This window comes from Gorilla gorilla, chromosome 12, assembly GCF_029281585.2.
Source record: "Gorilla gorilla gorilla isolate KB3781 chromosome 12, NHGRI_mGorGor1-v2.1_pri, whole genome shotgun sequence".
In the NCBI taxonomy this organism is placed as follows: domain Eukaryota; kingdom Metazoa; phylum Chordata; class Mammalia; order Primates; family Hominidae; genus Gorilla; species Gorilla gorilla.
The window spans coordinates 33711433-33736865 of NC_073236.2; the positions used below are offsets into that span (position 1 = coordinate 33711433).

A 25433-nucleotide genomic window follows, 5' to 3' on the forward strand; every position below is an offset into this window, starting at 1 on the left:
AGTTCCTTGTAGATTCTGGATATTAGACCTTTGTCAGATTGGTAGATGGCAAAAATATTCTCCCATTCTGTAGGTTGCTTGTTCACTCTGATGATAGTTTCTTTCCCTGTGCAGAAGTGCTTACGTTTAATTAGATCCCATTTGTCAATTTTTGCTTTTGTTGCAATTGCTATTGATGATTTCATCATAAAATCTTTGCCTATGCCTATGTCCTGAATGGAACTTCCTAGATTTTCTTCTAGGGTTTTTTACGGTTTGGGGTTTTACATTTAAGTTTTTAATCCATCTTGAGTTAATTTTTGCATAAGGTGTAAGGATGAGGTCCAGTTTCAGTTTTCTGCATATGGCTAGTCAGTTTTCCCAGCACCATTTAAATAGGGAATCCTGGCCAAGTGCGGTGGCTCACATCTATAATCTCAGCACTTTGGGAGGCTGATGCGGGTGGATCTTGAGGTCAAGAGATCAAGACCATCCTGGCCAACATGGTGAAATCCCGTCTCTACTAAAAATACAAAAACTAGCTGGGCATGGTGGCTTGAACCTGTAGTCCCAGCTACTCGGGAGGCTGAGGCAGGAGAATCGCTTGAATCCGGGAGGCAGAGGTTGCAGTGAACTGAGATCATGCCACTGCACTCCAGCCTGGTGACAGAGTGAGACTTTGTCTCAAAATAAATAAATAAATAAATAGGTATTCCTTCCCCTATTGCTTGTTTCTGTCAGGTTTGTCAAAGATCAGATGGTTGTAGATGTGTGGTCTTATTTCTGAGATCTCTATTCTGTTCCATTGGTCTGTGTGTCTGTTTTGGTATCAGTACCATGCTGTTTTGATTAGTGTGGCCTTGCAGTATAGTTTGAAGTCATATAGCATGATGCCTCCAGCTTTGTTCTTTTTGCTTAGGATTGTCTTGACTATTCAGTCTCTTTTTTGGTTGCATATGAAATTTAAAGTAGTTTTTTTTAAATTCTGTGAAGAATGTCAACGGTAGTTTGATGTGAATAGCACTGAATCTATAAATTACTTTGGGCAGTATGGCCATTTTCATGAGACTGATTCTTCCCACCCATGAGCATGGAATATTTTTCCATTTGTTTGTGTCCTCTCTTATTTCCTTGAGCAGTGGCTTGTAGTTCTCCTTGAAGAGGTTCTTCACACCCATCGTTAGCTGTATTCCTAGGTATTTTATTCTCTTTGTAACAATTGTGAATGGAAGTTCATTCATGATTTGGCTCTCTTGTCTATTGTTGGTGTATAGGAATTGAAGAATATTGTCTATTGCTGGTGTATAAGAATGCTTGTGATTTTTGCACATTGATTTTGTATCCTCAGACTTTGCTGAACTTGCTTATCAGCTTAAGGAGTTTTTGGGCTGCGACAATGTGGTTTTCTAGATATAGAATCACGTTTTCTGCAAACAGAGACAATTTGATTTTATCTCTTGCTATTTGAACACGTTTTATTTCTTGTTTTTTTTTTTGAAGGGTTTTTCATGTCTCTGTCTCCTTCAGTTCCACTTTGATCTTAGTCATTTTTTTTTTCTCTTCTGCTAGCTTTTGGATTTGTTTGCTCTTGCTTCTCTAGTTCTTTTAGTTGTGATGTTAGGGTATCGATTTGAGATATTTCTAGCTTTATGATGTGGGCATTTAGTGCTATAAATTTACCTCTTAACACCGCTTTAGTTGCCTCCCAGAGATTCTGGTACATTGTCTCTTTGTTCTCATTGGTTTCAAAGAACTTCTTGATTTCTGCCTTAATTTTATTATTTACCCAGAAGTCACTCAGGAGCAGGTTGTTCAATTTCCATGTAGTTGTGTGGTTTTGAGTGAGTTTCTTAATCTTGAGTTCTAATTTGATCACACTGTGGTCCGAGAGATTGTTATGATTTCAGTTATTTTGCATTTGCTGAGGAGTGTTTTAATTCTAATTTTGTGATCAACTTTAGAGTGTCATATGCCACTGAGAATAATATATAGTCTGTTGTTTTGTGTTGGAGAGTTCTGTAGATATCTATGAGATTCACTTGATCCAGAGCTGTGTTCCAGTACTTTCTTGTTAATTTTCTGTCTAGATGATCCAATATTGACAATGGGGTGTTAATGTCTCTGACTATTGTTGTATGGGAGCCTGAATCTCTTTGTAGGTCTCTAAAGACTTGTTTTATGAATCTGGGTTCTCCTGTATTGGGTGCATACCTATTTAGGATAGTTAGCTCTTCTTGTTGAATTGATTCCTTTATCATTGTGTGATGCTCTTGTCTTTTTTTTATCTTTGTTGATTCAAAGTCTGTTTTGTCAGAAACTAGGATTGCAACCCCTGCTTATTTCTGCTTTCCATTTCCTTGGTAAATTTTCCTCCATCCCTTTGAGCCTATGTGTGTCTTTTCACATGAGATAGGAACCCTGAATACAGCACACCTGAATCTTGACTCTTTATATCCAATTTGCTGGTCTGTGTCTTTTAATTGGTACATTTAGCCCATTGACACTTAAGGTTAATATTGTTATGCGTGGATTTGATCCTGTCACCATGATGCTAGCTGGTTATTTTGCTCACTAGTTGATGCAGTTTCTTCATAGTGTCATTGGTCTTTGTACTTCAGTACATTTTTGCACTGGCTGGTACCAGTTTTTCCTTTCCATCTTTTTTTTTTTTATTTATTATACTTTAAGTTTTAGGGTACATGTGCACATTGTGCAGGTTAGTTACATATGTATACATGTGCCATGCTGGTGTGCTGTACCCACTAACTCGTCATCTAGCATTAGGTATATCTCCCAATGCTATCCCTCCCCCCTCCCCCCACCCCACCACAGTCCCCAGAGTGTGATATTCCCCTTCCTGTGTCCATGTGATCTCATTGTTCAATTCCCACCTATGAGTGAGAATATGCGGTGTTTGGTTTTTTGTTCTTACGATAGTTTACTGAGAATGATGATTTCCAATTTCATCCATGTCCCTACAAAGGACATGAACTCATCATTTTTTATGGCTGCATAGTATTCCATGGTGTATATGTGCCACATTTTCTTAATCCAGTCTATCATTGTTGGACATTTGGGTTGGTTCCAAGTCTTTGCTATCGTGAATAATGCCGCAATAAACATATGTGTGCATGTGTCTTTATAGCAGCATGATTTATAGTCCTTTGGGTATATACCCAGTAATGGGGTGGCTGGGTCAAATGGTATTTCTAGTTCTAGATCCCTGAGGAATCGCCACACTGACTTCCACAATGGTTGAACTAGTTTACAGTCCCAGCAACAGTGTAAAAGTGTTCCTATTTCTCCATATCCTGTCCAGCACCTGTTGTTTCCTGACTTTTTAATGATTGCCATTATAACTGGTGTGAGATGGTATCTCATTGTGGTTTTGATTTGCATTTCTCTGATGGCCAGTGATGATGAGCATTTTTTCAAGTGTTTTTTGGCTGCATAAATGTCTTCTTTTGAGAAGTGTCTGTTCATGTCCTTCGCCCACTTTTTGATGGGGTTGTTTGTTTTTTTCTTGTAAATTTGTTTGAGTTCATTGTAGATTCTGGATATTAGCCCTTTGTCAGATGAGTAGGTTGCGAAAATTTTCTCCCATGTTGTAGGTTGCCTGTTCACTCTGATGGTAGTTTCTTTTGCTGTGCAGAAGCTCTTTAGTTTAATTAGATCCCATTTGTCAATTTTGACTTTGGTTGCCATTGCTTTTGGTGTTTTGGACATGAAGTCCTTGCCCATGCCTATGTCCTGAATGGTAATGCCTAGGTTTTCTTCTAGGGTTTTTATGGTTTTAGGTCTAACGTTTAAGTCTTTAATCCATCTTGAATTGATTTTTATATAAGGTGTAAGGAAGGGATCCAGTTTCAGCTTTCTACATATGGCTAGCCAATTTTCCCAGCACCATTTATTAAATAGGGAATCCTTTCCCCATTGCTTGTTTTTCTCAGGTTTGTCAAAGATCAGATAGTTGTAGATATGCGTCATTATTTCTGGGGCTCTGTTCTGTTCCATTGATCTATATCTCTGTTTTGGTACCAGTACCATGCTGTTTTGGTTAATGTAGCCTTGTAGTATAGTTTGAAGTCAGGTAGTGTGATGCCTCCAGCTTTGTTCTTTTGGCTTAGGATTGCCTTGGCGATGCGGGCTCTTTTTTGGTTCCATATGAACTTTAAAGTAGTTTTTTCCAATTCTGTGAAGAAAGTCATTGGTAGCTTGATGGGGATGGCATTGAATCTGTAAATTACCTTGGGCAGTATGGCCATTTTCACGGTATTGATACTTCCTACCCATGAGCATGGAATGTTCTTCCATTTGTTTTTATCCTCTTTTATTTCCTTGAGCAGTGGTTTGTAGTTCTCCTTGAAGAGGTCCTTCACATCCCTTGTAAGTTGGATTCCTAGGTATTTTATTCTCTTTGAAGCAATTGTGAATGGGAGTGCACTCATGATTTGGCTCTCTGTTTGTCTGTTGTTGGTGTATAAGAATGCTTGTGATTTTTGTACATTGATTTTGTATCCTGAGACTTTGCTGAAGTTGCTTATCAGCTTAAGGAGATTTTAGGCTGAGACAATGGGGTTTTCTAGATATACAATCATGTCATCTGCAAACAGGGACAATTTGACTTCCTCTTTTCCTAATTGAATACCCTTTATTTCCTTCTCCTGCCTTATTGCCCTGGCCAGAACTTCCAACACTGTGTTGAATAGGAGTGGTGAGAGAGGGCATCCCTGTCTTGTGCCAGTTTTCAAAGGGAATGCTTCCAGTTTTTGCCCATTCAGTATGATATTGGCTGTGGGTTTGTCATAGACAGCTCTTATTATTTTGAAATACGTCCCATCAATACCTAATTTATTGAGAGTTTTTAGCATGAAGGGTTGTTGAATTTTGTCAAAGGCTTTTTCTGCATCTATTGAGATAATCATGTGGTTTTTGTCTTTGGCTCTGTTTATATGCTGGATTACATTTATTGATATTGAACCAGCGTTGCATCCCAGGGATGAAGCCCACTTGATCATGGTGGATAAGCTTTTTGATGTGCTGCTGGATTCGTTTTGCCAGTATTTTATTGAGGATTTTTGCATCAATGTTCATCAAGGATATTGGTCTAAAATTCTCTTTTTTGGTTGTGTCTCTGCCCAGCTTTGGTATCAGAATGATGCTGTCTACATGGAAACTGAACAACCTGCTCCTGAATGACTACTGGATACATAATGAAATGAAGGCAGAAATAAAGATGTTCTTTGAAACCAATGAGAACAAAGACACAACATACCAGAATCTCTGGGACGCATTCAAAGCAGTGTGTAGAGGGAAATTTACAGCACTAAATTCCCACAAGAGAAAGCAGGAAAGATCCAAAATTGACACCGTAACATCACAATTAAAAGAACTAGAAAAGCAAGAGCAAACACATTCAAAAACTAGCAGAAGGCAAGAAATAACTAAAATCAGAGCAGAACTGAAGGAAATAGAGACACAAAAAACCCTTCAAAAAATTAATGAATCCAGGAGCTGGTTTTTTGAAAGGATCAACAAAATTGATAGACCGCTAGCAAGACTAATAAAGAAAAAAAGAGAGAAGAATCAGATAGACACAGTAAAAAATGATAAAGGGGATATCACCACCGATCCCACAGAAATACAAACTACCATCAGAGAATACTACAAACACCTCTACGCAAATAAACTAGGAAATCTAGAAGAAATGGATAAATTCCTCGACATATACACTCTCCCAAGACTAAACCAGGAAGAAGTTGAATCTCTGAATAGACCAATAACAGGAGCTGAAATTGTGGCAATAATCAATAATTTACCAACCAAAAAGAGTCCAGGACCAGATGGATTCACAGCTGAATTCTACCAGAGGTACAAGGAGGAACTGGTACCATTCCTTCTGAGACTATTCCAATCAATAGAAAAAGAGGAAATGCTCCCTAACTCATTTTATGAGGCCAGCATCATTCTGATTCCTTTCCATCTTTACTGCTTCCTTCAGGAGGTCTTGCAAGGCAGGCCTGGTGGTGATAAATTCCCTCAGCATTTGCTTGTCTGAAAAGGATTTCTCCTTCACTTATGAAGGTTAGTTTGGCCAGATATGAAATTCTAGGTTAGAAATTCTTTTCTCTAAGAATGTTGACCATTGGACCCAACTGTCTTCTGGCTTGTAGGGTTTCTGCTGAGAGGCCCACTGTTAGTCTGACGGGCTTCCCCTTGTAGGTGACCTGCCCTTTGTCTCTGGCTGCCTTTAACATTTTTTCCTTCATTTTGATTTTGGAGAATCTGATGACTATGTGTCTTGAGGGTTGATCTTCTTGTGGAGTATCTTACTGGGGTTCTCTGGATTTCCTGAATTTGAATGTTGGCCTGTCTTGCTAGGTTGGGGAAGTTCTCCTGGATGATATCTTGAAGTGTGTTTTGCCAACGTGGATCCATTCTCCTTGTCTGTTTCCGGTAGTCCAATCAGTCATAGGTTTGGTCTTTTACATAGTTCCACAGTTCTTTGAAGTTTTGTTCATTCCTTTTCATTCTTTTTTCTCTAATCTTGTCTGCCTGCCTTATTTTGGCAAGATAGTCTTCAAGCTCTGATGTTCTTTTTTCTGCTTGATCAATTCAGCTGTTGATACTTGTGTTTGCATCACAAAGTTCCCCTTATGTGCTTTATAGTTGGCTCCGGTCATTATGTTCCTCTCTAAACTGGTTATTCTAGTTAGCATCTTCTGTAACCTTTTAACATGGTTCTTAGCTTCTTTGCTGACAGAAGTAGGGTTCAAATTTCACAGAACATGCTAAAGGAGCATGTTCTAACCCAATGCATTGATTTCTCCACCTCCCTTTCAGGGATGCCAGTGATTTGTAGAATTGGCCTCTATACATAACCCCATACTTATTGGAGGTTTTGTTCCTTCCGGTTTATTCTTTTTTATTTTTGTCTGTCTTATTTTAGAGAACCAATCTTTAAGTTCTGGGATTCGTTCCAATGTGTTGGGTTAGAACGTGCTCCTTTAGCTCAGTGAAGTTTGCTACTACCCACCTTCTGAAGCCTACTTCTGTCAATTCATCCATCTCAACCTCCTCCCAGCACTGTGCCCTTGCTGTAGAGGTGTTGTGATCATTTGGAGTAAACAAGCCACTCTGGCCTTTTGAGTTGTGAGGGGTTTTTCATTCCTTTCTCATCTTCATGAGTTTGTCTCGTTTTGATCTTTGAGGCTGCTGACCTTTAGATGAGGTTTTCCTGGGGACTTTTTGGTTGATGTTGTTGTTGCTTTCTGTTTTCCTTTGAACAGTCAGGCACCTCTTCTGTAGGGCTGCTGTGGTTTGCTGGGGATTCACTTCAAGCCCTACTTATCTGGGTCCCTCCCACACCTGAAGATGTCACCAGAGAGTGCTGGAGAACAGCAAAGGTGGGACCCCACTCCTTCCTCTGGGATCTCTGTCCTTGAGGGGCACCCACCTGATGCCAGTAGAAATGCTCTTGTATAAGGTGTCTGGTGACCCATTGGGGTGTCTCACCCAGTTGGGGGGCACAGGATCCAGGACTTGCTTAATGAAGCACTTTGGTTGTCCCTTTGTGAAGGGGGTATGCTGTGCTGGGGGAAATCCCACTCGTCTGGGCTGCCTGGATTCCTCAGAGTGAGCAGGGGGAAAGAATAGGTCTTCTGGTTTGTGGAGACAACAGCCAGCCACCCCTCCCACTAGGGACTCAGACCTAGAGAGATCAGCGTTCTCTCCCTAATTCCCTGGCTTGAGTTGCTGGAGTTCCTGCAGGGATGCCCCACCCAGTGAGGAGGGATGGGTCAGGGTCAGCCTAAAGAGGCAGTCTGGCCATGATCTGCCACAGCCAGTATGCTGCGCTGTGGGGAATACCTCTTGGGACCAAGCCATCCAGTCTCCCTGGCATCAGCAAAGGAAAAACAGCAGCCTGGCTCTGTAGAAATGGCTGTCGCCCTTCCTCCCCAGGAGTTCAGTGTCTTAGGCAGCTAGCAGCCACAGTGATGGCTGCTGTCCCTTCTTGGGGAGCTCAGTTTCCTCAGGCAGCAGGCAGCTGCAGTGATGATGACTGCCCCTCTCTTGGGAAGCTCAGTTGTCTTAGGCAGCCAGCAACCACAGTGATGACTGCTCCCCCTCCCCCAGGGAACTCAGAGGGTTTAGGCAGCAGGCAGCCACAGTGATGATGACAACCCTCCCCAACTTTTTAGGCAGACTTCAGCTGAGTGGCTGTTGAGAATCTGCATGGCTCTGTAGTTGGCACCCAAGGCCCTGGTGGTGTGGTCTCATGAGTGGGATCTTCTGATCTGTGGATTGCAAAGATCCATGGAAAAAGCAGTTTCCCAGGCTGGGTAGCATGCTCACTCACTGCCTCCCTTGGCTGGCTGAGGGTGAGGGCTCCCCTTGCCTCATGTGGCTCCCAGGTGGGCCAATCCACCAGCCCATCTTTCCTTGTTCTCTATGGGTCATGCCAACCACCTAGTCAGTCCTGATCATAGAACCTGGATATGTCAGTTGCTGGTGCAGGATTTGCACACTGTTTTAGTTCTTCTCAGTGGGAGCCTCGAACTGCAGCTGCTTCTAGTTGGCTATCTTGCCCCTGCCCCCTTGTCTTTTTGAAAAATTATTGTTCATTTGAAATCTGTTTTGTCTGAAATTAGGATTGCAACCTCTGCTTTTTTTCTGTTTTCTATTTGTCTGGTAGATTTTCCTCCATCCTTTTAGTTTGAGACGATGAGTGTCATTACGTGTGAGATGGGTCTCTTGAAGACGACATACCATTGGGTCTCGCTTTTTTTTTTTTTAATCTAGCTTGCCACTCTGCCTTTTAAGTGGGGCATTTGTCCATTTACTTTCAAGGTTAGTATTGACTTGTGTAGATTTGATCTTGTCATTGTGCTGCTGGCTGGTTATTATGTTGGCTTGTTTGTGTGGTTGCTTTATAGTGTCACTGGTCTGTGTGTTTAAGTATGTTTTTGTATTAGTGTGTAGTGGTCTTTCCTTTCTATATTTAGTCCTCCTTTCTAAAATCTCTTGTAAGGCAGATGTGGTGGTAATGAATTACCTCAGAATTTGCTTGTCTGTAAATGATCTCATTTCTCCTTCATTTAGGAAGCTTAGTTTAGCTGGATATGAAATTCTTGGTTGAAGATTTTCTTTAATAATGTTAAATATAGTCCCCCAATCCCTTCTGGCTTGTAGGATTTCAGCTGAGAGATCTGCTGTTAGCCTAATGGGGTTCCCTTTGTAGATGGCCTGCCCTTTCTCTCTGGCTGCCTTTAACATTCTTTCCCTCATTTTGACCTTGGAAAACCTGATGTTTATGTGTCTTGAGGATGGTCTTGTGTAGAATCTTGTAGTTCTTTGTATTTCCTGAATTTGACTGTTGGCCTTTCCAGCAAGGTTAGGGAAGCTTTCATAGATGATATCCTGAAATATGTTTTCCAAGTTATTTGATTTCTCCACCTCCCTTTCAGAGATGCCAGTGATTTGTAGAATTGGCTTCTTTATATAATCCCATGCTCCTTGAAGGTTTTGTTCATTCTTTTTTATTTTTGTCCATCTTATTTTAGAGAACCAATCTTCAAGTTCTGAGATTCATTCCTCAGATTGGTTTTTTCTGCTGTTAATACTTGTGATTGCATTGTGTGAAATTCTTGTATTGTGTTATTTGGCACTTTCAGATCGGTTAGTTTCTTTTTTTATTATACCAGCTACTTTGTCCTTCAGCTCCTATAATACTTTATTGTTATTCTTATTTTCCTTGGATTGGGTTTTGCCATTCTCCTGAGTCTTGATGATTTTTTTTTTCCTATCCATATTCTGAATTATATTTATGTAATTCCAGACAGTTCATCCAGGTTAAGAACTCTTGTTGGACAACTGGTGTGGTTGTTTGAAGGACATATGACACAGAGGCCATTTGAGTTACTGGAGTTCTTGCATTGGTTTCTTCTCATTTCCACCTATGGGTTTTCCTTTAATTGCAGTGTAGACTGAGTACAGTCCGTAGACTTATTTTCAGATGTTTTCACCAGGCTGAGGCTTTGTACAGGGTCTTTATTTGAAGCTGACTTCTCATTTCTGGTTTCAGAGGGGAGTATATTAGTAAGGTATTTTTGGTGCTGAAGCTTTGGGATGTGATCCAGTAGGTGGCACTTGGGCTTACTGGTCAGTTGGTAGAGTCTTGCTTGGTCATGTGGCTCCCCTATGTTTCCTCACAGTTGCAGCCATGTTCACTCTCAATGATCTGAAAATGTGCTTCTCTCCTCCTTGAGTGCTGGCTGTAGATCATGGCTTGGCACTCCTAGGCTGCCCACTGCAGCTCTGGGGCAATCTCAGTGTTTATATTTCTTCCCTAACTTTGAGGCAGAAGAGGAAGGGACATTAGTAGTGGTTGTAGCCAAGGGTCTTTTGTTTGTCTCCTCAGGGTTCCATCCCCGGAGAATACAGGTCAGCAACTGTTTATTGCAATCAGCAAGCAGGATGGAGAATTCATGCTGTGGGGGCCAATCCAGGGGTTCCCTGTCTGTTATGGGCAGTGGGGAGTGTGTAAAACCCGTGGGAGATGGGCTTTGGTCAATTAAAGCTTGTTGAAGGTGTAGATAAGGGTGTTAGCTCCTTCATCAGTCTGAGGGTAGCAAGGACAGTTCCACTGCAGAAGCAGTGGCAGAGAGGCTTTCAGTTGCCCCTGGAGGCTCTGTCCAGGGAGTGGCTGAGTTGCTACTGGCTCGACAGCTCTGGTAGGGGGGTTAGGTAGAGGTCCAGGCCTGCAAGACTTGCCTAGTGAGAAGATACAGGAATGGGAACCCAGGTAACAGTCTGGCCACTTTTCCATAGGGCTGCTGCAGTATGCCCAGGGCCCACTTCAGTCTCTAGTAGCCTCAGATTTTCCAGTACCTGGAGTTATCATCAGTGAAGGCTGTGAAACAGAAAAGTTGGCAGCCTACTGCTCCCTTTGGAAGCTTTGCCCTAGGGAGGTATGAATGAACTTGTTGCTGGCCCAAACACACCTGTAGGAGGTAGCTGGAGACCCCAGTTAGGAGGTTTTGCCCAGTGAGGAGGAATGACATTGGGAAAGTGCTTAAAAAGCAGTCTGTCCACATTTTTATAGAGCATCTGTGCTATGCTGAGGGTCCACATCAGCCCCTGGTCTCCTTGGACACTCCAAAGACTGAAGGTTGAAGTGGCTAAGTTGCAAAAACAGCAAAGATGATGGCCTGCCCCTCCATCAGGGAGCTCCAGCCCAGAAAAAACTGAAATCACTGTCAGCAGGAGAACACCAGTGGGGGTGGTTGGAGGCCCCAGTTGGGAAGTCCCAAACAGTGAGGAGGAATGAATCCGGGACCTGCTTAAAGAAGCAGTCTGGCTATGCTTTTGTACAGCAGCTGTGCTGTGCTGGTGGGCTATATCCGCCCTAAGTCAGCTGGGACTCCTTAAAGCCCAAAGGCTGGAATGGCTAAGTTGCCAAAACATCAAATATGGCAGCCCACCCCTCCCTCGGGGCACTCCATCTCAGGGAGAATTCAAATCTCTGTCAGTCTGAGAATACCAGAGTGGGTAGCTACAGGCCCTGGTTGGGAGGTCCTGCCCAGTGAGGAGGAATGGGATTGGGGACCTTCTTAAAGCAGTAGTCCGGCCATATTTTGGTAGAGTAGCACTGTGCTGTGCTAATGGATCCCTCTGTCCCTGGTCCGCTGAGACTCTCCAAATCCCAAAGGCTGGAGCAGCTAAGTTGCCCAAACAGCAAAGATGGTGGCCTGCTCCTTCTCTCAGGAGCTTCGTCTCACGGAGTCTCAACAGCGTTGCTGGTGGCTGGCTAGAATTCCAAGCCAGTGGCTCTTATCCTGTGAGGTTCTGTGGAAGTGGAGCCTGCAGGCTGTTGCTGCTCAGCTCCCTGAATTCAGCCTCTTCCCTAGGGATATGTATGAGGGTCTAACCTCCCACTTTGCCAGAGTTGCAGCTACTTTTGCAGGAAAGCCCAGGTACCTAAGGCTCTCAGGTCTCCATGTGTGCCTGAGTGGCTGCTGTGCCAAGATTCCACGTAGCTCCGTCAGACTGAAGGCCCTGGTAAAGTGGGTTCATGAGAAGATCTCCCAACCCAAGGATTGCAAAGATCCGTGGAAAAAGCATGGGTTTCCAGGGTCACACATTCACTCACTGCTTCCCTGGGTGAGGGAGGTTCCCCTGGCTCTGTGGTACTCCCAGGTGGGCTGTCATTTTGCCTTTCTTTTCTTCATTCTCCCTGGGTCAAGTTGTTTTCTTGGTTAGTCCCAATGTGAGTACCTGGATGTTTCAGTTGAAGGTGCAGTATTTACTCTCCCCTTGTGTTCCTCTCTGTGAGAGCCAAACACACTAGCTGCTTCAACTCGGCCATCTTGGCCAGCCCACTGCCCCCTCACTGCTATATTTTTACATATAACATTTACAACTCTATAAAGTACTTCATTATACTCATTTTACAGGTGAAGATAGTTTAGACACACAAAGACTGTATAAGATATAAGTCCTTTCAAGTTGCAAAATCTGGAATTGCCAATGTTCATAACTGCTACGTGTCTCAAACTTAAGACGTAATCAGGCATTTCTAAAGCTCCACACTTTTTAAATGTTTAAATATTTTGTTAGAGTTTTAAAGAATGATTTACTTAAAAAATATGATTATGGGGGTGTGTGGCCAAGATGACTGACTAGAAGCAGGTAGGGTGCATGGCTCTCATGGAGAGGAATGAAAGGAGCAAGTCAATACAGCACCTTCAACTGAAACAACCAGGTACTCGCATTACTCATATAATCAAGGAAACAACTCCAGCCAGCCACCAGCAACAGTGTTTTACCTACCTGAGACTGACTTCCTAGGGGACAGGGCAGGCCACCATCTTTGTTGTTTGGGTAACTTAGCCATTCCAGCCTGTTGGGCTTTTGAGAACCCAAACCAACTGAGGGCAGAAGGGATCCCCCACGCAGCACAGCTGCTCTACCAAAATGTGGCCAGACTGCCTCTTTAAGTGGGTCCCCAATCCATTCCTCCTCGCTGGGTGGGACCTCCCAACTGGGGCCTGCAGCTACTCCAGCAGGTGCTCTCAGGCTGACGGAGATTTGAATTCTCCCTGGGATGAGTTCCGTGGTGGAGAAAGGGGCCGCCATCTTTGCTGTTTGGGTGACTCAGCTATTCCAGTCTGTGGGCTTTGGAGAGTCCAAAGTGACTAGGGTGGAGGGGATCCCCAGAACAGCACAACTGCTCTACCAAATCATGGCAAGATTCTTTAAGTAGATCCCCGATCCGTTCCTCATTGGGTGAGACCTCCCAAGTGGGGCTTCAACCCCTTAGTTCTAGAGCTGACAGAGATTTACATTCTCCCTTGGATAGAGTTGTCAAGGTCCTGCCAGTTAAGAAGGAATGGGTCAGGAACCTGCTAAAAGAATCTGCCTGACCAAGATTTTGTAGAGTAGCTGTGTTGTGCTGGGAGATCCCTTCTGCCCCTGGTAGGTATGGATTCCACAAAGCCCTCAGGCTGGAGTGGCTAAGTTGCACAAACAGCAAAGATGGCAGCTCATCTTTGGCCATCTCATCCCAAGAATTCAAATATCTTTGGGCCCGAGAACACCAGCAGGAGTGACTGGAGGTCCCAGTGGGGTGATCCCTCACCAGGCAGGACCTTGAGACCTCCATGCCAGGGATAATTGAAATCTCTGGCAGCCTGAGGACACTGGGGGAGGGGGCGGGGTGGTGGCTGGGGGCCCAAGTTGAAAGGACCTTCACTGGGCAGGAACTGGAGACCTCCATGCCAGGGATAATTCAAGTACATGTAGTACTCATGTACTACAGTGTGAGTACACAGGTAGGGGTGGCCAGAGGGCCCAGTTAGGAGAACCCTCACTGGGTGGGACCTCAAGAACTCCATGCCAGGGAGAATTCAAATCTCTGAAAGCCCCAGGACACTGGCGGGGGTGGCTAGAGGCCCCGGATGGGAGGTCCCTCACTGGGCCAGACCCCGAGACCTCCATGCCACAGAGAATTCACATCTCTGTCAGCCCCAGAACACTAGCGGGGTGGTTGCAGGCCCTAGTTGGGAGGTCCTCATTGGGCGGGACCCCGAGACCTCCATGCCAGGGAGAATTGAAATCTCTGTCAGCCCCAGAACATTGGCGGGGGTGGGGGGAGTTGGCTGGAGGCCTGAGTTGAAAGGACCCTCACTGGGCAGGAACTGGAGACCTCCATGCCAGGAAGAATTCAAACCTCTGTCAGCATGAGAACACAGGAGGGGGTGGCCAGAAGTCTCAGTTAGGAGAACCCTAACTGGGTGGGACCTCAAGAACTCCATGCCTGGGAGAATTCAAATCTCTGTCAGTCCCAGAACACCAGTGAGGGTGGCTGGAGGCCCCGGTTGGGTGGTCCCTCACTGGGCAAGACCCCAAGACCTCCATGCCATGGAGAACTCAAATTTCTGTCAGCCTGAGAACACTGGTGGGATTGGCTGGAGACTCCAGCTAAAAGGACTTTCATTGGGTGGGACCTTGAGAACTACATGCCAGGGAGAATTCAGATCTCTGTCAGCCCGAGAACACCGGTGGGGGTGGCTGGAGGCCACGGTTGAGAGGTCCCTCACTGGGCAGGACCTCAAGACCTCCATGCCAGGGAGAATTCAAATCTCTGCCAGCCCCAAAACACTGGCAGGGGTGGCTGGAGGCCAAGGTCCTTCACTGGGCCAGACCCTGAGACATCCATACCCTGGAGAATTCAGATCTCTGTCAGCCCGAGAACACCGGTGGGGGTGGCTGGAGGCCCCGGGTGGGAGGTCCCTCACTGGGCGGGACCCCAAGACCTCCCTGCCAGGGAGAACTCAAATCTCTTGTCAGCCCCAGAACACTGGCGGGGGTAGCTGGAGGCCCCAGTTGGGAGGTCCTTCACTGGGTCAGACCCCGAGACCTCCATGCCAGGGGGAATTCAAATCTCTGTCAGCCCCAGAACACTGGCGGGGGTGGCTGGAGGCCCCGGGTGGGAGGTCCCTCACTGGGCGGGACCCCAAGACCGCCATGCCAGGGAGAACTCAAACCTCTGTCAGCCCCAGAACACCAGTGGGGTTGGCTGGAGACCCCAGATAAAAGGACCCTCATTGGGCAGGACCTCAAGAACTATGTGCCAGGGAGAATTCAAATCTGTCAGCCTGAAAACACCAGGGGCGGGTGGCTGGAGGCCTGAGTTGAAAAGACCCACACTGGGCAGGAAGTGGAGACCTCCATGTCAGGAAGAATTCAAATCTCTGTCAGCATGAGAACACAGGTGGGGGTGGCCGGAGGCCCCAGTTAGGAGAACCCTTACTGGGCGGGACTTCAAGAACCAAGAACTGCATAGCTGGGAGAATTCAAATCTCTGTCAGCCCCAGAACACTGGCGGGGGTGGCTGGAGGCCCTGGTTAGGAGATCCCTCAGTGGGCCAGACCCCGAGACCTCCATGCCAGGGAGAATTCAAATCTCTGTCAGCCCCAGAACACTGGCGGGGGTGGTTGCAGACCCCTGTTGGGAGGTCCCTCACTGAGCGGGACCCTGATACCTCCATGCCAAGGAAAATTCAAATCTCTGTCAGCCCCAGAACACTGGCAGGGGTGGGGTGGTGGCTGGAGGCCTGAGTTGAAAGGACCCTCACTGGGCAGGAACTGGAGACCTCCATGCCAGGAAGAATTCAAACCTCTGTCAGCATGAGAACACAGGTGGGGGTGGCCAGAGGTCCCAGTTAGGAGAACCCTAACTGGGTGGGACCTCAAGAACTCCATGCCTGGAAGAATTCAAATCTCTGTCAGCCCCAGAACACTGGCGGAGGTGGCTGGAGGCCCCATTTGGGAGGTCCCTCACTGGGCAGGACCTAAAGACCTCCATGCCAGGGAGAACTCAAATCTCTGTCAGCATGAGAACACAGGTAGGGGTGGCTGGAGGGCCCAGTTAGGAGAACCCTCACTGGTAGGGACCTCAAGAACTCCGTGCCAGGGAGAATTCAAATCTCTGAAAGCCCCAGGACACTGGCGGGGGTGGCTGGAGGCCCCAGTTGGGAGGTCCCTCACTGGGCAGGACCTAAAGACCTCCATGCCAGGGAGAACTCAAATCTCTGTCAGCCTGAGAACACTGGTGGGATTGGCTGGAGACCCCAGCTAAAAGGACCCTCATTGGGCAGGATCTTGAGAACTACATGCCAGGGAGAATTCAGATCTCTGTCAGCCTGAGAACACCAGGGGCGGGTGGCTGGAGGCCACAGTTGAGAGTTCCCTCACTGGGCAGGACCTCAAGATCTCCATACCAGGGAGAATTCAAATCTCTGTCAGCCCAAGAACACCGGTGGGGGTGGCTGGAGGCCCAGTTGGGAGGTCACTCACTTGGCAGGACCTAAAGACCTCCATGCCAGCGAGAATTCAAATCTCTGTCAGCCCCAGAACACCAGCAGGGGTGGCTGGAGGCCACGGTTGGGAGGTCCCTCACTGGGCCAGACCCTGAGGCCTCCATGCCGGGGAGAATTCAAAACTCTGTCAGCCCCAGAACACTGGCGGGGGTGGCTGGAGGCCTCGGTTGGGAGGTCCCTCTCTTGGCAGGACCTCAAGACCTCCATGCCAGGGAGAATCCAAATCTGTCATCCTGAGAACACTGGCGAGGTTGGCATAGCAAGGTGCTCTACCAAAATGTGGCCACACTGGGTCTTTAAGAAGGTCTGTGATCCATTCCTCCTCACTGGGCAGGACCTCCCAACCAGGGCCTCCAGCCACCCCCACCAGTGTTCTCGGGCTGGCAGAGATTGGAATTCTCCCTGGCATGGAGGTCTGGAGGTCCTGCCCAGTGAGCACCTCCCAGCAGGGGCCTCCAGCCACCCCCACCAGTGTTCTGGGGCTGACAGAGATTTGAATTCTCCCCGGTATGGAGGTCTCGAGGTCCCGCCCAGTGAGGCACCTCCCAACCGGGGCCTCCAGCCACCCCAGCTGGTGTTCTCAGGCTGACAGATATTTGAATTATCTTTGGGATGCAGTTCTTGGGGTCCTTTCCAGTGAGGGATCTCCCAACCGGGGCCTCCAGCCACCCCCGCCAGTGTTCTGGGGCTGACAGAGATTTGAATTCTCGCTGGCATGGAGGTCTCGGGGTCTGGCCCAGTGAGGGACCTCCCAACTGGGGCCTCCAGCCACCCCCGCCAGTGTTCTGGGGCTGACAGAGATTTGAGTTCTCCCTGGCATGGAGGCCTGGAGGTCCAGCTCAATGAGGGTCCTTTCAGCTGGGGCCTCCAGCCACCCACACCGGTGTTCTCAGGCTGACAGAGATTTGAATTCCTGGAATGAGTTCCCACGCGCAGGAGCAAGGAGCTATCTTTGCTGTTTGTGCAACTTAGTCGTTACAGCCCGTGGGCTCTGGAGAATCCATACCTACCGGGGCAGAAGGGATCTATCAGCACAGCGTAGCTACTCTACAAAATCTTAGAAGGCAGATTCTTTCACCAGGTTCCTGATCCATTCCTCCTTACTGGGCAGGACCTCGACAACTCCTTCCCGGGGAGAATGTAAATCTCTGTCAGCTTGAGAACACCGGTGGGGTGGTGGAGGCCCCAGGTGGGAGGTCCCACCCAGAGAGGAGGAAAGAATCAGGGATCTGCGTAAAGAATCTGCCTGGCCACTATTTGGTAGAGCAGTTGTGATGTGCTGGGGGATCCCTTCCACCCCCAGTCATTTTGGACTCTCCAAAGCTGGCCCCACCCTCTCCCCCAGGCCCCAGTTGGAAGGACTCCCACAAGGTGGGAACTCCAGAACTCCCTCCCAGGGAGAATTCAAATTCCTGTCAGCCCCAGACACCGGTGGGGTAGCTGGAGGCCCTGCTTGGGAGGAACAGATTGGGAATCCCCTTAAAGAATCTGTCTGGGGCCGGCCACGGTGGCTCATGCCTGTAATCCCAATACTTCAGGAGGCCCAGCAGGGCAGATCAGTTGAGGTCAGGAGTTCCAGACGAGCCTGGCCAACATGGTGAAACCCCATCTCTACTAAAAATAAAAAAATTCACTGTGCGTGGTGATGAGCACCTGCAGTCCCAGCTACCTGGGAGGCTGAGGCAGAAGAATTGCTTGAACCTGGGATGTGAAGGCTGCAGTAAGCCGAGATCATGCCACTGCACTCCAGCCTGGGTGACAGAGCAAGACTCCTTCTCAAAAAAAAAAAAAAAAGAAAAAAAGAAATAATCTGGGCACATGTTGGGAGAGCAGCTGTGCTATTCTAGGGATCCCTTCTACCCCATCAGTTTGCACTGTCCAAAGCCCACAGGCTGGAATGTCTGTGCCGCCCAAACAGCAAAGATGGTGGCCAGCTCCTCCCCTGGGAAACTCATCCCAGGCAGCTCCAGCATCCTTGGCACAAGCTGGCAAGTATTGGCTGAAATGACAGGTGCCCTGGAGAAATTTGAAAGGGTTATCCACATACGGTTGCTGATTATTTTCACAATTTTCCTGAGATGTCGTTATCATTCTCTGACTCTCTTGTCTATAATCAGACATTTGGCTCTCAGAGGTGACTTGCTGGCTGAAGAATGTGGATTCGTCACTGTCTTGTGCTCAATGTAGAGGGGGCTCTGTAATTCCAGAAATGTCCATATCTGATGAAAGAAAGCGAAGAATGAAACAAAAAGAGATATGTACCATATTCATAAGTAGATTCAATGCTATTAAGATGTCAGTTCTTTCCAATGTATAGATTCAATGCAATTCCAATCTAAATGAAAATGTTTATATGGAGAGGCAAAAGACCTTGAATAGCTAACACCGTATTGAAGGAGAAGAACAAACTTGGAGGACAGACACTACTCAATTTCAAGACTTACCGTAAAGCTACAGTAATGGAGACAGTGTGGTATTAGTGAAAGAACAAACGGATAAAATGAGATAGAGAGTTCACAAATAGAAACACATTAATACATTCGATTAATTTTTGACAAAAAAGTAAAGGCATTATGATGATGAAGCAGTTTTTTCAGGAAGGGCTGCTGGAATACCTGGATATCCACATGCAAAAAAAATAAATCGCAGACCTTACACCCCCACCAAAATTAACTCAAAATGGATCAGCAACATAAATGTACAAAAAACTATAAAATTTATAGAAGGTAATATAGAAGGAAATACAGATTATCTTGGGTTTAATGATGACCTTTAGAAAAAACACCAAAGTTGAAGTCAATAGAAGAAAGAATTGATAAGCTGGACTTGAAAATGTAACATTTTTACACCATTAAAGACACTGAAAGAAAAGAGAAACCACAGATGGAAAAAAAAATTTGCTAAAACATATCTGATTAAGAAGTATTATTCAAAACATATTGAACAGTGAAAGACATGAGCTAAAGACCTTAACAAGTACCTCACCAAGTAAATTATACAAATGGAAAATAAGCATATGTAATGAGGCTACACATAATATTTCCTCAGAGAAATGCAACCATGAGATGCCACTGCACACGTATTAGAATAACCAAAATCTAGAACCACTGACAACATCAAACGCTGGCAAGGATGTGGAGCAAGAGGAAACTTCATTCATTGCTTGTGGGAATGCAAAATGGTGCAGCCACTTCTTGAAAGTTGTATTCTATGTACCTCAACAGCATGGCCTTCACTGTTCATATTCCTATTATCATTTTGGCCGACCACTTAACCAAGGTCTAATTAAGTTCCACAAGTTTCCTCATCTTCCTGTCTTCTTTGCCTATTACCCAGTTCCAAAGCAAATTCTGCATTATCAGGTATTTTTTATAGCAAAACCCCACTCCTTGGTACTAATTTCTGTGTTAGCAACACAGAATAACACAGAAAAGAGCAACACGGAGAAACACAAATTTTTGTGTTGCTATAAAAAAGTAGCTGAGACTAGGTAATTTATAAGGAACAGAGGTTTGTTTGGCTCACAGTTTTGCAGGCTGTAGAAGAAGCATGGCAGTGGCATCTGCGCAGCTTCTGGTCAGGGACCCAGAAGGCTTTTACTTGTGGCTAAAGGTGAAGAGACAACAGGTATGTCACACATGGCTAGTGAGGTAGGAAGAGAGGGGAGAGGTGCCACACTGTTTTAAACAACCATCTTTCATGTAATGCAGTGAGAACTCACTCATTAGTGAAAAAAGGGCAAAAAGCTATCCAGGAGAGATCAACCACCATGACCCAAACACCTCCCACTAGGTCCCACCTCCAACATTGGGGATCAAATCTCGACACAATATTTGGAGGGTACAAATTTGCAAACAATATCACTCTCTTTTTGTCTTTAACTTTGGACAATTTGATTATAGTGTATCTTGTTGTGAGTCCCTGGATTCACCTTATTTGGTTTCGTTTGGGCTTTCTGGATCAGGCTTTCTGCTTTCTTCCCCATGCTTGATAAATTCTCTGTCATTAATCCTTTAAACACTTTTCCGTTCCTTTCTTCCTCACTTCTCCTTCAGGCATGCCAATAATGCGTGAGTGGTCCTGCTTGATGGTGTCCCATAACTGTCTAAAGTTGTCATCACTCCATTTGCATTATCTTTTTTTCTGATCCTCAGGTTAGATAATTTCCAGTGACCAGTCTCAAAGTTCACTGATAGATTCTATTAATGGACGCCTCTATTAAATTTTTTCAGTTCAGTTACAGTACACTTTAGATCTATGATTTGTTTGACATTATTGTATAACATTTTTCCTTTTCTTGAAGTTCTCAGCTTGTTCTTGCAAAGCTATCTTGACCTCAGTGATTATTGTTATGACCATTATTTAGAAATCTCTGTCAGATAAAATACATATCTGCACTTCACTCAGGTGCTGGAGATTTATCTTGTTTTCTTACTTTGAATATGTTTCCCTGTTTCTTCATTTTTCCTCGACTCTCTCTGTTGGCTCCTGTGCATTTGATAAGACTGGCCCCATGTAGGAAAAGGATCTCACCAAACTTCCCAGCCAGAGATCTTCAGGTACCTCTCAAATCCTTGTGTGCTCTAGTGTTGACTGTTTTTGGTGGCTCCCTGGAACTTAGGATGTGCCACGCCTTGTCAGTAACCAGAAATTGGTTAAGGTAGGAGCCAGACAATCCAGATGTAGCTAAAAAGTTAGAAGGCTGGAGGAGTGTTTCAGTTCTTTCTAGCTACATGATGAAGATTAGTATGGACATTTATCTCCCACTCTCTCTCCATTAAGCTTGGTAGAGGATCTGTGACAAACACACCTATGCACACTCTGGATGCAGCCTCTGATCCTGAGGAGATAGCTTCTGAATGTGGGCCCATTGTATGCTTACTTCCTTGTTTTCTATGGTCTAAATACATTCAAAAATACAAAATCCTGTCAACTCACAGAGCAAAGTTGTTAAGAAAACAGTTCCTTGGGCACTAACTACAGAGGTTGTGGAATTTGATGCATAATCAAGCTCCTTCCGGGAAGAATGGGTAGGCTTGGATTTATTACTGGGTTGAACCCGACATAAGACTGGTAGTGTCAAACTGTGGTTCCATCTGCCAGATGAATTATACTTTGTAAGCCACATTAGCCCCCATGATGCCAGTATTTAAATACAAAGCTAGAAATGATTAATAGAGTGAGAAAAGCATGTTGAAAGTTCAGATAGGCTGAAAGCTAGGCAACTTACATTAAACAGTAAACTAAGCTGTGAATGCCAAAAAAAAGTTCTTAAAGGAAATTAAACAGGCTACTCCAGTGAATGCACAAATGATAAGTACAATGGTATTACTGCTGATGTGAAGAAAGTTTTAGTGGTCTGGATATAAAATCAAATGAGCCACAACATTTCATTAAGCCAAAGCTGAATCCAGAGCTAAGCCCTAACATTCTTTAATTCTATGAAGTCTGAGACAGGTGAGGAGGCTGCAGAAGACAAGTTTAAAGCTAGCAGAGGTTGGTTCATGAGGTTTAAGAAAAGAATCTTCATAACATAAAAGTGCAAGGTGAAGCAGCCAGTGCTGACAGAGAAGCTGCAGCAAGTTATCCAGAAGATCTAGCTAAGATCATCGATGAGGGCAGTTATGCTAAATAACAGATTTTCAATGTAGACAAAACAGCATTATACCGGAAAAAGAGGATACCTAAAACTTTCACAGCTATAGAGGAGAAGTCAATGCCTGGCTTCTAATCTTCAGAGGACAGGCTGACTCTCTATGTACTGGCTAATGCAGCTGGTTACATTAAAACATTAAAGGCAGTACTCATTTACCATTCTGCTACATTTTTAAGTTCTTCTAAACCTATGCTACCTATACTCTATAAATGAAACAACAAAGCCTGGATGAAAACACATCGTTTACAGTATGGTTTACCAAATAACTTAAGCACACTGTTGAGACCTATTGTCCAGAAAACATGTGTGTGTGTGTGTGTTTGTGTGTGTGTGTGTATACGTGTATGTGTGTGTATGTACATATGTGTATATATATATGTGTATATATATATATATATCTTTTAAAATATTACTGCTCATTGACAATGCACTCATAACCCAAGAGCTCTGATGGAGTTGTACAAATAGATTAATGTTGTTTTCATGCCTGCTAACACAGCATTCATTCTGAAGCCCATGGATCAAGGACATTTTATTATTTAAGAATTCATTTTGTAAGCCTATAGCTGCCATAGACAATGATTCTTCTGCGTATCTGCACAAGGCAAATTAAAAATCATTTGGATTTTTTTAGACAGCAATCACTATTCTAGATGAAATTAAAGATATTTGTGATTCCTTGGAGGAGGTCAAAATATGAAGTTTGGAAGAAGTTGATTTCAGCCCTCATAGATAGCTTGGAGGGTTTCAAGACTTCAGTGGAGGAAGTAACTGTGAGTGTGATGGAACTAGCGAGAGAACTAAAAGTAAAATTGGAGCCTGAGCCTGTGACTGAATTTCTGCAGTTTCATGATCAAACTTGAATGTACTAAAAGTTGTTTCTTATAGCCCGGCCATCTGAGATGGAATCTATTCCTTGTGAAGACACTGTTGAAATGACAAAAAAAAAACAAAAAAAAACACCTATCTTATTATACAAACTGAGTTGATAAAGCGGTGACAGCATTAGATAGGATCGACTCATTTTGAAAGGTGTTCTACTGTGAGGTAAAATGCTATCCAACAGCATGGCACACTGCAGATAAACCTTTCATCAAAGGAATCAAGGAATCAATTGATGCAGCAAACTTTACTGTTGTTTTATTTTAAGAAATTGCCACAGCCACCTCAATCTGCAGCAACCACCACATTAATCATTCAGCAGCCATCAACACAGAGGAAAGACTCTTTATCAGCAAAAATTAAAATTCACTGAAGGCTCAGATGATCATTTGCATTTTTAACAATAAAGTAGTTTTTAAAGTATGTAATTGTAGACATAAGGCTATTGCACACTTTATAGACTATGGTATAGTATAAAAAACTTTTATATGCAGTGTAAAACCAAAAATTCAAGTTCTTGTTACATTGTGGTTGCCTGGAACCACACCTGCAATATCCCTGAAGTATGCCTGTACAAGAAAATATGGATAACATACTAAAATAAATTTGGGAAAAAATTCATTAACAGAATGATAGTTCTGAAGTAGAAATAGATATGATAACAAAAAACAAATAGAAATTCTAGATATAGAGAATACAACAAACTAAAAATTTAATACAATGCTTCAGCAGCTGATTTTATTAGCAGAAAAAAAGAATCAGTGAGCTTAAAGAAAAAACATTTGAAATGATTCCATCAGGGGAAAAACAACAACAAAAAAGAATAACAAATGCATATGGCAATTATGGGACTCAATCAAACAACCCAACTTTCATATAATATCAGTTTCTGAAGGAGAAGAAAAAGAAAAAGGCCTAGAAAGCATATTTAATGAAATAATGACTAAAAATTTCCCAAACATGAAGAATGATGACAACATTGAGGTATGAAAACTGCAGAGGTCATGAATCCATTTCAATCCAAGAGGCATTTATCAACACACATCACAATGAAGTTATTAAAAATGAAAAACAAAGAATACTGAAAACAGCAAAAAAAAACAAGAAATACATCACATTCAAGGGAGCTTCAGTATGGCTGTCAGTGGATTTCTCTGCAGAAAACCCTACAGTCCACAAGAGAGAGGGATGATGTATTCAAAATGCTAAAGCAGACAAGCAAGCAAACAAACAAAAATGCCAATCAACAATACTGTTCCCGGCCGGGTGAAGTGGCTCATACCTGTAATCCCAGCACTTTGGGAGGCCGAGGCAGGTGGATCAGGAGGCCAGGAGTTCAAGACCAGCCTGGCCAACATGATGAAACCCCATCTCTACTAAAAATACAAAAATTAGCTGGGCATGGTGGCATGGGCCTGTAATCCCAACTACTTGGGAGGCTGAGGCAGGAGAATTGCTTGAACCTGGCAGGCGGAGATTGCAGTGAGCAAGCTTGAACCTGGGAGGTGAGATCACACCACTGCACTCCAACCTGGGTGACAGAGCAAGACTCCATCTTGAAAAAAAAAATTCTGTGCCTAGCAAAGCTGTCCTGTAGAAATGAGGGAGAGAGAGATATAAAAACCTTTCTATACAAAAAAAAACTAATAAAGTTTATAATCAATATCCCTGATTGATCGGAATTACTAAAGGAAGAGCCTTACATTGAAATAAAAGCCTAAATAGTAAGAAAAAAACATATAAAAGTAAAAAGCTTCAATGCTATCAGTAATACACAGTCATGCTCAAAATGCTCTAATATTCTAAGGGTGGTTTGTAAAGCAATTTTATCCCTACTAGTAGGGTTAGCAGACAAAGGTACTGAAAATAACTGTAGCTACAATAAATTGTTAAGGTATATAAATATGAAATAAAAGGGTAAGTTTTGACATAAAATTGTACAATTGTATGGGAGAGAGAATGAAAATGTATAGACTTTTGGATGCAATTAAAGAGAAGTTGCTATCAGAAGTTGTTAGAGTAGTTTGTTATAAGAATATGATATTTTAGGTAAGTTTCATGATAACCACAAAACAAAACCTATCATAACTGCACAAAATAAAAAAGTTTATTTTGCAATTTATCCAAAATTTTAAAGCATACCACCACAGAAAGCCATCAAGTTATAAAATAGTTCAGCAAGAGAGAAAAAGGGAACAAAGAATTTATAAAACAATCAGAAAAAAAATTACAAAGTGGCAGTAGCAAGTCCTTCCCTATAAATAATTACCTTGATAGTAAGTGCATTACATTGTCAAATAAAAGGACATAGAGCATATCAATGGATAGAATAAAAAACAAGATTCAATCATGTGCTGCCTACAAGAGACTCACTTTACCAGTCAAGACGTATATAGGCTGAAACTGAAAAGATGAAAAAAGATATTCCATGCAAATGCAAACTAAAATAGAGCAGGGGAGCTATACTTATTATTAAAAGAAATAAACTAAGTCAAAACCTATAAAAGAGATAGGGTTCACTGCATAATGATAAAG

At 44.0% G+C, this 25433-nt stretch overlaps 1 protein-coding gene across 1 annotated transcript in view; it reads right to left on the reverse strand.

Annotated features, from left to right (window-relative positions):
• Positions 1-25433, reverse strand: part of ANKRD36C (ankyrin repeat domain 36C) — a 173737-nt gene that overhangs the window by 11719 nt on the left and 136585 nt on the right. Inside the window, exon 79 of the mRNA XM_063695529.1 lies at positions 18408-18579. The gene's annotated coding sequence lies outside the window, so the exon portion shown is untranslated. The remainder of the gene's footprint in view (positions 1-18407; positions 18580-25433) is intronic.